The following is a 14,743-nucleotide window of genomic DNA, read 5'->3' as shown; positions in this document are numbered from 1 at the left end:
GCAGACTCGGCTACACACCCAGGCAGGAGCAGCACAAGTACAGGCAGAGGCTCCCTGCCCTGGATGCAGCACACACCATCACACCTCCCTGCTCCTCTGCATCCCCTGCAATTATCTCAGCCCTAATGACAGGCAGCACAGCAAACTGCTCCAAGCTGGCAGCCACCACCACCCTCCAACACCGCAGCCAGGGCGCTCTCGCAGGTATCAGCAATTTTAAACCACTGCTTGCTTGGGTTTTGGAACCATCCCCATGGAGAAACTGCAATGAAAAGGGAAACTTCCCAGTGAAACGTGATCTCTGGCTCCCCATCCTGCCTCTCTGGGCTCCTGACGCACGGTCCTGCCCTGTCACATCCTCTCCATGCAAACAAGTGCCAGGGGACACAAACTGCAGAGCCAGGATGGACCCTATTGATGCTGGGGAGGAAACCACTGTGTATTTATAGACTGGACTCTTTCACACACACACATGCTAATAAAAAGATATTCTGCAGGGACCATTAATTACTTTAAGAAATGTATTTCCTCATTTGCAATCAGATAAGGGAACTATCTTCATCATGATGTCAAGGTTAAGTTTAGACTCGAGCCATGGCTGCTGGGACTGACACAATCTCCTGAGCTGTATGAAAAGCCCCTGAGAAACTACAGTGCACAGAAATCCCCAAATTTTAGCAAACCCTGGTTTCCACATGGTTCAAAACACAGACCAAGCAGAAACTTCATGATCTTTGCAGTGGTAGAGGTGGGAAGAGGTTTCTCTCAGAGCTGCTTTCCAGACAGAACCACAGCTATGGAGTGTTGGGCTTGGAAAAAAATGAAGTGAAATGATCCAACTCTCATCCACAGGCTTGAAAGGTAAACTCTGGGGAACAAACAAGGCTGCACAAGCACAGCCTTAGAGCTGCTCAGGGGGAATAAACAGCCCTTCCCTGCAAGGAGGTCTCACACATGACTGGTGTTAGCACAGCAGGCTCCAAGCACCACTCACAGCCATGCCCTGCTCACCTGCCACATGGAAAAGACATCAAGATTCAGCAAACTGTCTGCCAGGTGCTCTGCCATGGCTGGAGGGAGCATAAACAGTGACCAGAATCACATCCCCATGCAAATGATGAAAAACTTCCTCACAGAAAGGGTAACCAAGCCTGGAGTCCCCATCCCTACAGGGATTTAAAAGCCCTGCTGTGGCACTTGGGGACATGGGTTAGTGGTGGCCTTGCCTGTGCTGGGGAAACAGTTGGACTCCATAATCTTAGAGGTGTTTTCCAACCTTACCAACCTCATGATTCCATGGTCTGACCCCAGAAATACTCCCTGTGAAAACGACTGAGGACCAGCATCACAAAGATTTCCACTTGCTGTGGGATGACCAGGCTCTGCACAGAAAACATGAAACCCCTGTCCAGCTCAATAATCCATCTCCAGACACACACACTGACATAAAACCTATTTACAGCAGAAAGGGCACACAGGAATGAGGAGCTGGAGCTGTATTTTGCATACTGATGCACCTCACAAGCAGAACAGTGAGAATTCTCTCAGAATATAAATCACCTGCCCCTGCTGAATGTTTAATGCTGATCAAAGTGAAGAAGCCATGACCCAAGCAGGACCCCACTCCCTACCCCAGCCCAGCACCATTCCCTGTGCTGTGCTTGATGAAAATGGCTGAGCAAGGAGCTTCTGCAGTTTCTGGAGTTTATTCACTGCAGGTTAGACCCACATGTCTGAAGAACCAAATCTAATCCCTCTGGGCCAAGCTCTGAGCATGATTCTAGGGCTTCACCACCATCCCACTTCACCAGTGAGACAGAAATTCCCTCCCCTATGCACATTTTGATTTCTCCAGCAGTCAGACCACTGTGAGGACCAGGCACAGCACAGCTGGTCATCCCCTCCCAAACCCTACAGGGGGCTACAAAGAATTTGGGGAAATAGCCAAAACTGGTGACTGTAATTGAAAATTGTGGGGTTTAAGGCTTTCTGCAAGCATGACATGGCAATATTCACCCAAAATAAAAATCATGGCTCTCTCCCCATCCTTCCACTTCATAGAAGTGATGTGGGGCTGCACTGAATCTCCTCATTGCACAGCCTGTCTCACCCCCAGGGCTTTGGACAATGCCAAGGAGTCCATCTTCACTTTTTTGATTCATTGTGTTATGAATTTGGAAAAAATCCATGAAGTCTATCATCTGCATGTAGCTAAGTCTGGGTTTATTTCCTCACTCAGGCAATAATTTGTCTTCTGCAACAGGGCTGAGTAGGCTCAGCTCTGGGCAGTTTGTTCCCCTTGCTTGAGCACTAGTCTATGCCATTAGAGAATATTGAGTTTATTTATGGGCTGAAAACCTCCAATAAATGTGAAAGATGCCATTCAGGGCCCGAGATGAAATCTTTACACTCTGAAAATGCCCCATGGACTAGTCCTGAGCAAACAGCATCATGAGTCAGTGCACATGACTTTCAAAGGACAAAATTTCTACGGAGGCAGCTGCTTCAGGATTGTCCCCTGGGACTCTGTCAAGAGCAAAGAGCTGCCCCAGGATGCCCAGCCTGGGGAGGAGAAAGGCTGCAGCCCTGCTCACCTCACCCAGAGCCTGCAGGCAGCTCCTGCTGCTCCACAGGGTCTGTCCCAGCTGCTGGAAGGGCAAACACCATCCAGGACACCATGGCTCTCACAGTGTTCCACTCCTGCCCAAGTCCAGCCTGGCAAAAACTTCTGCTGCCCCATGCTCCAAGTACTCAGAGACTACCAGTCAAAGAAAAGGAATAAGGAAATGTGTTCCTCTGCCTCCTGCCTGCATCCAGACTAGACTTCTCCAGGGCTAACAAGACAAAGACACTTTCAGCACTGATCAGTAAGTAAAGGACTTGCCTGCATGCAACACAGCAAAGGGGGAAGCAGTGTGTGAGGTGAGCATGGCTCCACAGGTCTGCACAGCTTCAAGAACCAAACAAATCACCTCAGTGCTTCTGACCAACAGCTTCACACAGGAGCACAGCTTCTCCCCAGCACAGCCCAGAACTCACTGTCCTGCCAGTGCAGGACAGCCTGGATGGAGCCAACATCTGCAGCCACCTAGTAAATCCCTAGCCAGAAGGAGCTCGAGGTCTCCCATGACAGCTCCCATCCCATGGGAACACATTAGGAACCAAAAATGCCACGTGCAGCCACCACAGATGGCCTCATGCAACAGAGCCTGAGATTAACCCTCACTACAACAGACATACCAGGGTCCTGCCCACAACCAGAAATTAACTACAAAGCAAATAAAACTCTTATTTCCCATCCCCTGCTCTATGTGCCTTCTCAGCCTGGGAAGGCAGAGGGTCCCCTGCACTCCAAACCCCAAACCACACACCCAAACACCCCCAGCTCCAGGGAGAGCCTGAAATCCAAGCTCATACCCAGATCTACATGCTTGGGTTGAGCCTCAGCTGCAGGCAAGCTCTCACAAAAATTAGGAATAAGAGGAATTAAGGAAAATTACACACCATCTACTTGAGTAAAAGGTTTATTGCCCCCGTGCTCTTAGGGAGTAGGAGTGGCAGGGGAATGAGTCCTGTACACACCAGCAGCAGAAGGACTGAAAGGACAGGGCAGGGGCAGAGGTGCTTTGTCTCAACATCTTTAGCTCGAAGGAAATGGTGCTGGCAGTGACTTTGCCTTTTCCTCCCTGGCAACTGAAAAGGAAAAGAAGAAAGCAAAATTAGTCATCGCAAAACAGCGACCAGAGAGAGAGAGAGGTGCAAGCGAGGAGCCGTGGGAAGCAGCAGGACAAGGGGGAATGGCTTCAAACTGAAAGAGAGTAGGTTTGGATTAGATATCAGGAGAAAATTCTTCCCTGTGAGGGTGGTGAGGCCCTGGCACAGGTTACCCAGAGAAGCTGTGGCTGCCCCATCCCTGGAAGTGTGGGCAGACAGAGCCTACAGTCCCAGTGATAGCAGAAATTACACGTGTCCTTTGAGCAAACCTGCAATTGTTCCTATTCCACTCATTAGGGGACTGCTGCTACCTTTGAGCAGTATTTCCATGGAAGTATTGGACCAAGGGTTGTCTCTGGAGAAGAGCAGCTGAAGCAGCAGCAGCAGCCCAGCCTGCTGGTCCAACAAACCATCTCACCTTTCTGTGGGTTTCCCCCGCCGCCCCAGTTGTGAGATTTATTACAAGAATTTGCAGTGGTCTGGGAGACACTGTGAGTGTTGGCCACACTCCCAAAAACTGAGGAATTGCTGAATTGAGAATTGCTTTGGCTGCTTAATCTCAACAGCTAGGGATGCTGAACAAGGCAGCAGGGTCTGGGTTTACTTTTAATCACCGCTCAGAGCATGCTGCTCTAGTAAACAAACACAAAAAAACAATTCTTGTCTCTTCCTTATATTCTTTTCCCATATACAGCCTGGGATGTCTGAGCTGAAGACAGTAAATGGCCCCACCACACTGCTTTTACTGACTCACTTCTCAAGCATAAACAACTTCAAACAGCACATGAACCCCTCAGAGTACCTGCCTATATGAAACAGCCTCCATCTGTCTACAGACACACAGTAATGCTCTCAGGGCTAGAATCACTGAATGGTTTGGGTTGGAAGGGACCTTAAATCTCATCTCATTGCAAACCCCTGCCATGGGCAGGGACACCTTCCATGTGTCCAGGTGGCTCCAAGCCCCATCCATCCTTGCCTTGGGCACTTCCAAGGATCCAAGGGGCAGCCACAGCTTCTCTGGTCAACTTCTGCCAGGGCCTCCCCACCTTCATTTAGGGGAATTCTCAGCCAGCCCAGGTTTCCTTGCTCTCAGGGTCCCTGTGAGAAGCAAATACTGGAGATGCAAAGCAAGTTCAGCTCTGCAGCACCGACCACTAAAAGTCCACCCAGATGAAGCAGGAGCAGGGTCTGGGACATCTCACTGTGTAATTGGGGAACACTTGCCAAGACCCACAACACCATCATCGCTGTCAGAGCCAATTTGGATGCTGCTTTCAAGTCAGATTTCTCCCTTCTGCAAGGCTGAGATGGAGAACAGGTAGAGGTTGACAGCCCTTACGGACATGCCTGGATTTAAAGCAGGAAAATACTGGATGGATGTATGGATCAACTGCCAGACTCCACATTATCTTCCACCACCTCCCCTTTACAGATAAATACTTTAAGATTGCAGAAGCCTCACATGAAGCCCAGCAAAATGATCACTTAGAACCTTCTAAAAATTGAAATTACCTCCCTGAACTCAGCAGGAAGTACTAAAAGAATTTCAGATGCTTTTGGTGTCTGTGCCCACAAAGGGTGACACAGGTGCCTGCTGTCACCTGCACACCCCACACTGTTTGCACTGCACCAAAGTACTTTGGCTCTTGGGCAGGCTCTGGGGGTTCATTCCTCAGCTGAGAAGTGGCTTTGAAAGTGCTCCTGGGCTCCTGAAAGATGAACCTGGAGCCTTTGTTAATCCTCCTAGAGACCAAAAGGCACTTTTGCTGCTGTTTGTCCATCCGTTGCCATCAACACCAGCAAGGGGAAGGCACAGTGGAGGGAGGGAAGGAGCTCTGGGGCCAGGAAACCTTTGCCCACACTGCCACCTCCGTGTCTCTGCAAATTTCCGAGCCCTGCACCTTCCATAAATCTCTTTAACGAAGGAGCAGCCAAACATCTGTGAGTTGTCTGAATTAGCGCGAGTTTGGCAGACGGAACAGCAAACGCGCGTCGCCCCGCAGCCTTGGCGTTCCTTGTTTTCCTCGGGTTCATTAAATACACAACAATCTGTTACCAGAAGATGGTTCCTACGTGCAGGGGCTGCCAAGGAGCTGGGTTTGATGGGGGAATGTGATGAGCAGAGGGGAGCTCTTCTTGGTGTAGCAAGGCAAGGAAAGGACGGGCTGCACCCATCCTGCCTCCCCCAGCGAGCATCCACCATGTGGCAAAGGTGATCTCTGGAGGTGATTTTGGGAAGCAGAACAAGCAGGAGGAGATGCCTACAACAGCCAAGGGTGTCATCCTGCAGCATCATCCCAACTGTGCTGCATCCAGATGGAGAAACCAGGCTGTGCCAGGGTTATTGACACCCGTGAGCAGAGCCCTGGGCAGGGGTATCCCTGATCCTGACCAAACCGGGGGGTTCCCACTGCCAGGCATGCAGAAAAGGCACTGCCAGCACCCAGCCACAGGCAGGCTGGGCTGATGCTGTGATGGGGAACAGCACAGGAGGCTTCGCCTTCCCTCAAAGGAAGTCTTTTGCTGCGAGAGAAAAGTCAAAGCAAACACCCACTCACCGTGTTTACCCGCCCAAATCAAAGCCAAAGCAGCACTGAAACGTGCCCGACAGCATTTCCACAGAGTCATTCATGGAGAGTTTGCACTTGGCTTTTAGCTGCTGTTTTTAATATTGCAGGGAGACGCTTGCAAGGCTGGAATAATGCGGAATCTGTTGCTGTAACACTCTCCGGGCTCCTGCGAGGTGTCAGCAGCACGTAGAGCCCAAACCTTCGGCAGGTTTGGCTCCATCAGGGCATCCCTGAGGGCCAGCAGTGAGATGCTTCCCATGCTGGAGCTGTTCCAAGGCAAGGTACCCCACCAGGGGATGGCCCAGCTGAAGAAGTAACACCCACAGAGGACAACTTTCCCAGAATTGGGATGCTTTGTCCCCAGGGATGCCCTGATTCCCATGGAGTAAGGCAGGATGAGCTCCACTGTAGCTTAGCAGCTATAAAACCCCAGATTTTGCAGCCTGTCTCAGAGGTGAGGAAAATTAAAAAAAAAAACTAAGTGGAAATGCAAACAGCCCTGGTTTTATTTGGGCTGGCAGGAACACAGTCCTGCCCTGCAGTCCTCCAGCTCATTTATGACAGCGTGAATAAGCAGTAATAAAGGGGGAAAAGAAATTAAAAATCTGCATTTTCCACCCCATAGGTCTCCATCTCTGGATAGTTTCCATATACCCCTGTTTCTCTCATGCCACAGCTGAAAATCAGGAGAGAAACAGATTCCCCTGTGCCACAGAAAAGGGAAGCCCAAAGGACAGATGGGTTGGCCCCAGCAGCAGCGTGGTGTGAAGCACAAAGCCCACTCCTGAAACAGCATCCCGAGGAGAACTGACCTAAATGCTGCATCCCATCCCAGCTCCAAAGCTGCCAGGAAGGGAACCACGCCAGGGATTCTGTCAGTGCACAAACATGAATGATTGCCCAGGACAAATAGGGCAGCAAAAAGGTCCACCTTCATCACATGGAAAAAACATGTATCAGCTTGCAACCCTAATGAGCAAAGGGATTAATGAATCCTGGAATTTGTAAACCATTATCAAGTCCCTAAAATAAATGAGACTGTGATTAAACAGCAGGTTCTGTTAGAAAACAAGATACAGGGGTTTTTATAGATATTAAGGACAATAAGAAGTGGCACTGACAACAGAAAGAATGGTGGAAATATTAGTCAGGATGCAGAAAAGGAAGAAATAGCCAATATAAACAACATAAACTGTCCTGAGCAGAAAGGAAAATGACACAGCCACATTTGTCAGGAGTAACCTGGGATGATATTAAACAGCAGGTACTAAATATAGATCCTTCTTTAACAACAGCTCCAAATAAATTTACACCTTTGATTTTACAAGATTGTGCCCAAAAGTCTTGTGAGCCATCACCACTGACAGTCCCTGAGGACAGCACAAGCCAGCCTGGTGAATGATGTGGGTGAGACCAGCAAGGCTCTGGTTCCAGTGCAAGGTCAGGGAGTCAGGAATCACAGTTACACCCCAAGGAAAGAGCTCTCCCCTCCCTGCAGTCCTTGTGCAGGTGAAAGGGAGCGCTGGTAGAACACACCTGCACAGGGGTGGATGACAGCTGCTGAAAACACTTCACTGGCACACCTCAAACAGACCTGCAAGGAACTGGTGACACTGGCTGCAGCAGAAACTACACTGCCACCCTATGCCATGCAGTATTTCTGGCAGTAATCAGGGAGGAAACAGGAAAACCAGTGCTCTGTAAGTGACTCGAGACCAGCAAAGTGCTAAACACAGAGAGCAGTGTGGTAATGCAGAACAGAGAGAAGCAACCAGCACAGTTGGTTACAGAGATGTTAAGATACACCCTAAAAAACTAAATTGCTCAAAAACCACTCACCTCAAAGGCAAGAGCATGTGCCAGGCTCCTGCATGGTGCAGTAGATTACCCAGGCATGCAGGGATATGTCCACAGGCTGGGTAAATTTGGTGTATCCAGGAGGAAAAGGGATGGGACAGCCTCTGTGCTCTGCAATCCACACCCTCTGTGGGCACCTGGAGCCTCCTCCCACCTCTGGCCAAGGTCTGGAGGGGACTCCAGGAGTACATGGGGGGCTTCAAGACTCAGGTACAGTACAAGAATGAGGAGTGGTAACTGCTGGGGATGACCTGGCCAGCTCAGAGAGGGCAGGAGAAGCTGAGCAGGTCCCTTGGAGGGAGCAGACCAGCACTGGGACACCTCCCAGCACGCCAGGAAGCTGGAGCTATGCAGATCCAGAGCCAGGGCAAAGTGCAATTTTTTCCTGAACAGCAGAGACAATAATCATTGCAATAAACTACAACACCACAGGGCTCTCAGACAGGCCCACAGCTTTATCTCTGCCTTTCTAAAAAATACTGAATCATAGAATCATTAGGTTGGAAAGGACCTTTAAGATCACTGAGTCCATGCTCTAGCAAGAATGAACTCAGAAAATCACTAACCCTACACCCCAAGTGAGCTGTTGCCCTGTGCCCAGCAGCCCCCATGTCCCAGGGAGGGATGTGCAAGAATCCACAGGCTGGCCTGCCTCTTGTCCAGCTCCTCTGGAAGCTGCCACCTTTATGGTGTATCATGGGGTTCACAAGACAGGCACAGGGAGGGCATTGACAGCACAACCCATCACCCCACAGAGCTGGAACTTTTCAATTAAGTTTCAAATATGTGCATCTGAAACCTCCATAGGAAAAGTAATTTCTACCAACAACACAAACCATGCACAGCCGAAAATGTGGGTGAGAGTTTCTAAATGAAACATTTACACTTTGGCAATGTACATCTTCATTAACCACAAAGTTTTCACTCTGAGAAGTACCATCCATTGCACTGCAAAACACAGCTAATAATCCAATAATCACAGAATGGCCTGGACTGGAAGGGACCTTAAAGAGCATCTCATTCCACCCCTACCACAGGCAGGGACACATTCCACCACACCAGGTTCCTCCAAGCCCTGTCCAACCTGGCCTTGAACACTTCCAGAGATCAGGGGCAGCCACAGCTCTTCGAGGCTCTCCTTTTTTTTCTGTTTTTCTGAGTTAACAAGCGAGTCTACAAACCCAAAAATGGATATTTTGAATGCTTTCTGTATCTTTATAATTATAATGACTTCTCAGCTTTGGTACACAATTATAGCTTTTGGCACCTGGTTCATAATATTAAAACTTGTCCTTTCAAAAATATTATACAATATTCATTTGTACCAGCTGGAACAAAAAAAGACAGGGTTGGTAACAGGGATAATAATATATATACTTTAAGTAATTTCATAGCATTGAGAACTCTTGCCCAGCACACCAGAAGGCTGCTGTCAGTAAGGTTAAGGCAAGCACAGAAACACAAAAATTACAGTTATTGTGACTGCCACATCACTAAAAATGAGAAATGGCCAGCTCCACCTGCACTAACTGTGCTGTCCTAACAAGAGAAGGCCAGTTGTCTGCATTAATTCCTTTTCCTTACAATTAACATTTCCCATTGGTGCAGAATAGTGAGGATGGCACTTGTACAACTTGGGCGTGTCTGGGGTTACTGCAAGAGTCACCATAGGGTAAAGGACAAAAAAAATCTAAAATGCAAAGAAGTAACACACTAACTTATCCCCTTGGCTTTAGGAGCAGGATGAGGGGTGAGTCCAGAGCAGTTGCTGAGAGCAAAGCACCCCAGCAGCCACATCCTCGTGCACCACCAGCTCCCCAAGCCCTGCTTCTCCTCAGCCATCCAAAGGGCTCCTGTCCTTCCTTTCAGGGGCTGGTTTTGAGCAGAGAGAGGGAGAGCAGGCTTTCCAGCTGCTGGATCAAAGCTTGCCAGATCCCATTTTTTACAAACCCTAGGAGACTTAAGGATTTGTAAGCACAAAAAGTCAAACTCCTCTTTCACCACGGTCCCGTACCTACCGCACAGCCAGCCCCGAGCCCTGGCTGCTGAAAGCAAAAGCTATGGCCAGGAGCCACAAATATAGGGAATGATGTAGCCCAAGGGATGCTTCAAATGGACTACAGAGGAGTGACACCAATGATGCTGCTATATTTAATCCTCTAAAAGCAAAAACCATGACCAAGTCTCCCTTGGGTACACTTTTGGGGGGGAGGTACAGAAACTCAATGCACCAGAACAGATTTTTTTGCACTCACTCAACCAGTTCTTAAAATATTACCCAAATTAAGTGATTACTGAGCCAAACTGGCCTGGTACTTCCCATCCATCCATGCAGGGACCCAGAGCATGCAGTGCTGGGAGCAGCCATGCCTCACACAGGGTTGGGTGCTGCTCCTCCAGGTCAGTCTAATGCAGTTTACTCCTCCCTGCATTTCAAAGAAACTTCTAACACACCAAATCTTATTTATCTTACATAGCACATGTCAGATCCACAACATGCAATATCACACATATCCAACACCACAGGCTACAAAACTCATGGATAAACCACCTGAAGCCAGGAGAAATTCTACCTGGAAACTGCCTGCACCACCACACTTTTTAATTTTCAATCCCCACCCCACGTGTTGATGACTGAAGACCCACACAGCCTGTACTGAGATGCACCATCCCAGTGAGGTTTCAGAAACAGGCTCTTGCTTGGGAATTTTTGTCTTTCTGAAGGCAGCCAACTCAGAAAAGTTTGGAAAAACAAAACAGCCCATGGATGTGCTCCCTCCAGCTCCCTGTAGCAGAGCCATGTTCTGCATTGCTGCTCTGCAGAAACGCTGGGAGCAGCCAGGCTGCAGCTGTGGGTGCAGAGTGTGACCTTGGAGAATTCCTTTTTCACAATTACATCACGGCCACTGCTTGCAGGGAGACCTGTGGGCACAACCAGAGCTCCAGGGCTCAGGTTTGACCGCTTCCAAGGAATTTACAGAAGGTCTCATCCCTAAAGAAAGTGGTGGCACTCATCCCATGCCATGCTGGGGACTGGGGACAGGATTTTCTCCAGGGGAACAGCCCATAGATTTCATGACCAGGCAGGCTGGCAGAGGAGCAGCATGGTGGAAAATTCCCTCCTCTTGGCCTGATTAGTTTATATTTAGCTCTCTGAGGAGCAGCCTGTTGTTTTGGTGATATTTTTGCCCAGCCCCACAGGGACCCCTGCAATGGGAACTGTGGCTCCCACCAGTGAGACCCACAGCACTCACAGCCCTCTGCTGCTCGGCAGACCTGCTTATTTTTTTTTTTAGTTCTGTTTCCCCGAGTCAGCAGGCTTGCTTCCTCTTCCTCCTCCTCCTGTTTTGGGAGAGAAAGGAGCAGAAAACAGCCAGGAAGAGTTTGCTCGAGGAGCTGCAGAGGAGCAACATCTCAGCTCCTCTCCTGCCCTGGTCCCCTACAGCCATGGGGATAAAAGTTGTCTTTCTGAAGGTATTTTCACTCTAGGAGAGTTTTGGTGAGTGCCAGTCTGACACAAGGCTCTGCCTGCCCTCTCCCTCCCCTGGGATGTGGGAAGGAGACTCGACCCTGCCAGGCTGAGCTCTCCAAAGAGCAGTGAGCATCCCTGGCACCTCTCCCTGTCCCAGCCCCTGGGTCCAAAGTCTGCCCTGCCACAGATTAATGTTCATTAGGACAATTTCCCAGCAACATCATTTGACAAACCACGTGACACGGCAGGGGGAAGGGAACAAAACCAAAATCAGCCTTTCAGCTTGGGGTGTCCTCTTTCCCATCTGTGATTTTACCAGGCAAGTGCAAAGCACCTCCATCCTGACACATAAAAGAAAAATTCTGTGTGGCATTATAAGAAATAAAGAAAAAAAGGAAGAAGAGTCTCAAACCACAGAGCTGCCATTTGAGACATCAGAAATCAACCAGCAATAATAAATAGACAAGTGGGATAAAGCTCATTCCTCTCCCCACCCATCAGGACACAGCCCATGGTGTCAGTTCTGCACACAAATCCAGGCATTTTGGCAAAAAGTTGTGTGTCTTGCTTTGCCTATACTTTTGCTGAAAGTGAAACAAGCCTTTGCTGCTACTGCTACAAAAAAATTATTGCATATAATTAACCAAAGCAGATTTGGGGATTTTATTGGTATATGTTTGCCTATTTGCATGTGTGCATATTTATGCACATGTATTTATTTATGCAGGTATCCACAACTGAAAATGAAGCTACACTGGTGCTGGCTCTGTCCCACAGTCTGCTTGATCTCCATATACAAAAATCTGGATCTCACTCACACAAATCAATTATCCACTGAAGTGATTTGCACAGATTTCCTATGCAAAGTTTTGCATTTACAGCAAAAGGCCATCTGCTTTCTATAACCACTGTGGTTCCTGGACACCTCGGCCCTGCACAGAGCTGGAAGTCGCAGAAGTTTCCCTCCTCCCTCCTCTGGGTTGAAACTGGAAGTGAGAAAGTCTGGAGCCAGGGATCCAGCAGCAAAACCTCCGGCACGCGTGGCCGTGCTCCACGTGGCTCTGCTTGGCAGGGCGTCCTTCCCTGCTCTGAAGTGGAGACAAGGAAGAAATTCCACGGCAGGTTGTTTTGGCTGGGTTTTTTTCCTCCCCACTTTTGGAAGCAAGGAGGCTGAGTGCTTTCTCCCAGTAGTGCCTCCAGCCCTAATCCTGCTCCCCCGAGCTCTGAGTGCCAGAGCTGGGTGTGACACACCCACCACCACAAGCATCCTCAGGCTCCACGGGACTTCTGAAAATGAAGAAATAAATCAGCTCACTTCAAACCCATGCTGAGCCACGAGAGGCAAGGACAGAGCAAACTGCTCTGAAATTCAGGTTTTTTACTATGACTTTAATTAATCTGTTTCATGACCCACCCCAAATATTTTCTCTAGAAACATTATCTACACTGTTTTGGGGTTTCTTTATTTCTTTTTTCAGCCCTCAGCCAAGCCCTGGTAAATATTTCTGCCCAGGGCAGAGGCAGGCCAAGAGAATCTGGGCTTTGTGATGGCAGCAGCATCTCCTGTGCTCGGAGATACCCGACACTGGGCAGAGATGCTCACAGCCCTCCGTGTTTTTACTGGATTATCCCAAAACGCTGCTACCTCTGCAATTCGCAAGTAGTTTCTAATCTGTCAAAACAGACTTTTAGTATTGCTTGAGGATTCAAAAGGAAAATATGCACATCTGGTTTCAATCGCCAACTGAAGTTTCGTCTATCAGCCTATTTCATAACAAATTACGCTTACTTTTCACTCCAGAGGATTTCCTAAGGAGGGGGTGAGCTGCCAAGGTACACCAGCGTCTGTGGAGACCGCACGGCACCGAGAGGCAGCGGCACAGCTCAGTGACAGGGCTGGTGCGAACTCTCTGCGCGTCAAGGAAATTAAAATTATCGAGGACAAGCCCCTTACCCGTGAAATCTCTGCGTGCAGCTATACATGAAACCTTCACGTACCTTAGAGCCTGATCAACCTGACGTCACTGGATGGAGAAACAAGACTTACAGGCTTTCTAGGACAGCCCCACTGCCAGGCACTCCGCACAGCGAGGCGCTGCCGTGTCCCATGGCAGCAGAGCCGGGGGCTGGGGACACCTCTCTGCTGCCCCGAGCCACCTCACACGTGCCAGCAGCGACATCCGAGCACGGCACGGTGGGGAGGGTGCGCTGGCCCGGGGGGAGTGGAGAGCATCTCTGCGGGGATGCTCAGCCAGGCTCCCGGGCTGTGAGACCCCGAACCCGGGGAGTTGTGCAGCCCGAGCTCCAGCCCCCTGCAGCAGCACTCCCGGCCCGGAGAAAGGAAAGCACGTGTTGATCCTTTGGCAGGAAATAATTCCAGTGGCGAAGGCAGAGGACTCGGAGCGGGTGAGGACCAAACTCCGGAGAGCCGCCCATCCCCGCACAGCATCCCGCACCCCCAGCCGCTCCGGACACACATCACACACATCCCACCGCTCCACGCCCGCCCGGGCGGCTCCTCCGCGGTGCCCCCCGCTCACCCCGGGGCGGGCTGAGACCCGACGGCACAAAGGCGGACATCCCCATCCCGCTGCGCCGGGATGCGGCGGCGGAGGGGGGTACCACCCTCCTACCCCATCCCCTCCGAGCCGCCCCATCGCCGGGCAGGGGGCACCGCCGCCCTTTGTCCGCTCCCCCCCGGCACCCCGCGGGGCGGCACGGCCTCGCTGCGCTCCGGGCATCGCTTACCGAGCGCTTCCCGCGGTGGCGGCGGAGCGGCCCGGCCGGGCCGGCTGTGCGCGCCGCTCCGACCGCGCTCCGCTGCCGCCGCCGCCGCCGTGCTGCGGGCGGGGCGGGCGGAGGGAGGGAGCGAGGAGGAGGAGGAGGAGGAGGAGGAGGAGAAGGAGGAGGAGGAGGAGGAGGAGGAGGAGGAAATGTGCTTGTCACTTCCTGAGCGGAGCCAGCGCCGGCAGAGCCCGGCCCGCACCTGCGGAGCGCCCGCCCCGGGGAGCCGCGCACCGGAGCGCTCGCTGCGAGGGGAGGCGGGGGACAGCCTGGCCTGCCGCCCCGAATGGGCATCCAAGGGTTAAACATCGCCTGAAAGAGCGCGTGTATGTGGGGGACAAGC

At 50.7% G+C, this 14,743-nt stretch overlaps 1 protein-coding gene across 3 annotated transcripts in view; it reads right to left on the bottom strand.

The window, feature by feature from the left end:
• Positions 1-14,439, bottom strand: part of FAM53B (family with sequence similarity 53 member B) — a 43,978-nt gene extending 29,539 nt beyond the window's left edge. Inside the window, exons 1-2 of one of the 3 annotated variants that reach the window (XM_033065818.1) lie at positions 14,365-14,439; positions 3,505-3,693 (exon numbers count right to left, since the gene is read on the bottom strand). The gene's annotated coding sequence lies outside the window, so the exon portion shown is untranslated. The remainder of the gene's footprint in view (positions 1-3,504; positions 3,694-14,364) is intronic. The other 2 variants (XM_033065819.1, XM_033065820.1) reach the window with 2 other exon arrangements.
• Positions 14,440-14,743: the final 304 nt, after the last annotated feature.

This window comes from Catharus ustulatus, chromosome 8 (assembly GCF_009819885.2).
Source record: "Catharus ustulatus isolate bCatUst1 chromosome 8, bCatUst1.pri.v2, whole genome shotgun sequence".
Classification (NCBI taxonomy): Eukaryota; Metazoa; Chordata; class Aves; order Passeriformes; family Turdidae; genus Catharus; species Catharus ustulatus.
This window is presented reverse-complemented; position numbering and strand designations above follow the sequence as displayed.